The sequence below is a fragment of the Pantherophis guttatus genome, chromosome 4 (assembly GCF_059756535.1).
Source record: "Pantherophis guttatus breed Tessera chromosome 4, ASM5975653v1, whole genome shotgun sequence".
Classification (NCBI taxonomy): domain Eukaryota; kingdom Metazoa; phylum Chordata; class Lepidosauria; order Squamata; family Colubridae; genus Pantherophis; species Pantherophis guttatus.
Window position 1 is genome coordinate 8,252,917 of NC_142066.1, and position 2,721 is coordinate 8,255,637.

Here is a 2,721-nt window from a genome sequence, read left to right on the forward strand (position 1 = left end):
AAAGGACAGTAGAAAGAGCCAATCTTTTCCCCACCCATCTCCTCATCTGAGATCCTGGTTTAGTGGCCTTGAACGCCACAACCACAGTGATGGTTTTGGCCAGTACACTAGAAATGGCCACTGAGAAGGTGACACCAAACATTGATTGTCTGAGAAGGCAGGTCACTTTGCCAGGTTGGCTGAGGAAGAGCAAAGAAGAAAGAAAACAGAGCAGAAGAGAGGCAAGCAGGGTGTAGGTGAGGGACCGGTTGTTGGCTTTGACAATGGGAGTATCCCTGTGCTGTATAAAAATTGCAAGTACCCAAGCTGTCAAGAATAAGAAACAAAGAGCAACTGAGGCCAAACCAATTCCTAAGGTTTCTTCAAAAGTTAGGAACACCACTGGTTTCAGGATACATCCATTGTTTTCTTCATTTGGATAATGATCTTCTGAACATTCGAAACAGTCATCCATATCTGGACGAAAAATCAAGGAATTGTCATTGTAGTAATTCTATACCATTGAAACTCCCTTAATAATATGCATCCTAAATTGGTTTAATAAAGGTTCCTTAAGTTCAAAGAAAATTGGCAGAATACCTACCTACCATTTTGGTTTGAAAACTTCCCTTCTGGGCATGGAACACAGTCAAAGCAGCAGAATTGATTTCCCTCAATCCTTTTCTTCCAGGATCCAGGGAAACAAGGGTCATTACATCTGGAAAGTGGAAGAACCTGGTGATAATCATTAAAAGGTTTTGAAAAAGGAGAAATGTAAAAGAGTTTGTGATGTTTTTCTTTATGGAGGAAAATTATTCTTGACTTCAACAAGAGTTTATCAATTTCATCAACATCTTAAAAATGTACTAATCAGAATAATGTAGAAATGGTCCTGTTTGAAGGTCAAGGTGAGTAAATAATAACATCGATTCAGTCCAATGACTGACTCTTAGAAGTTACTATAACGGTGGGGTATTTTCCATTTTTCTATTTATGTCAATGTCTATAATCATCTGTTTACATGGTTATATATATATATATATATATATATATATATATATATATATATATATAATTGATTCCTTATTTACTACTATACATTTCTATTGATTAGTCATAAATTATCTTTGTATTCCTATTTTTGCCTCCAGCCAGCCGTACCATCTTTGCCATACTAAATAGTAATCAGTATCATCTTTCTCTTGTATTTCTTTTGTAAGCTTATCCAATTCTGCGCATTCTGTAATTTTAGCTATTATTTTGTCTTCTGTGGGTAACTGTTCAGATTTCCAATGTTGGGCAAAGAGTATACGTGCTGCTGTGAGGATATGAATGATTAGATATTTTATTTCTTTGGTATAATTTGCTGTGATGATTCCCAATAAAAAGGTTTCCGGTCTCATTTCAAGTTTTTGTTTCGTAATTTCTTCAATCATTGTTTTGATTTGTTGCCAGTATTGTTTTGCCCTTCGGCATAGCCACCAGAGATGGTAATATGTCCCTTTCTGTGATTTACATTTCCAGCACATCGGAGATGTATTTGGGAACATCTTGGCTAGACGCGCCGGTGGGAGGTGCCATCGGTAGAACATTTTGTAAAGGTTTTCTTTGTAGGGTATGGACAATGTCATCTTATAATTTATCTTCCACAAATTCTCCCATTTATCCAATTCAATAGTATATCCTATGTTTTTGGCCCATGTTATCATGCTTTCTTTGACAACCTCCTCTTCCAATTTGTATTGTAATAGGTACTTATAAATTTTGGTAATCATTTTCTCATCTGCACTTTGTAATATTTTATCCAATTCATTTGGTTCGTTTTGGAATCCGAATTGTGCCCGATCAGTTTTGTATCTTGATTCTATTTGCATGTATGGCCACCAATCAATGTCTATACCCTGATTTTGTAATTCTTGTCTTGTTTGTAATTCTCCTTCACTGTTCAGTAGTTCTTTATAAGTCCTCATTTTCGCTATGTCCATGGCATTGGGGTATATTTGTGCTTCCATTGTCGATAGCCATCGTGGGATCTTGGTGTAATGTTTCCTAACCTATTGCCATGATTTGTACAATGCTTCTCTAATGATATGTTGCTGAAAATACCCATGGTGCTTATCCTTTCCCTCCCAGAGAAAGGCATGCCATCCGCGATGTAGATCAAAGCCTTCTAGTGATAACATTCTTTTATTCTTAAGATCTATCCAGTCCCTTATCCAGTTTAGCGACGCTGCTTTATAATATAGCTCCCAGTCCGGTAGGCCTAGGCCTCCTTTTTCCCGGGTATCTTGCATACATTTTATTTTAATTCTGGCCCTTTTCCCATTCCAAATAAATTTTGTTGTTATTTTAGTAAGGTCCTTAAAGAAATTCTTTCCTGGCCAGATTGGGGCTACTTGAAAAAGGTAAAGTAATCTAGGGAGTATATTCATTTTTATGGATGCAATTTTCCCTAGGAATGACAGTTATAATTTATTCCACGTTTCCAGGTCTTTTCTAATTTGTTTCATTAATTTATTGTAATTGTCTTCTCTGATTGTTATTGCTTTGGCAGTAAGCCAGATTCCTAAATACTTTATTCTCTTTACAATTTGTATTCCTAATTTGTCTTCTAGTTGTATCTCTTGTACTTTTGTCAAGTTCTTTGTTAACACTTTAGTTTTTTGTTTGTTAATTTTGAGCCCTGCGACTCTTCCATATTCCTCTATCCTCGCTAATAGTTTGGCTCCTGTTGTTTCCGGT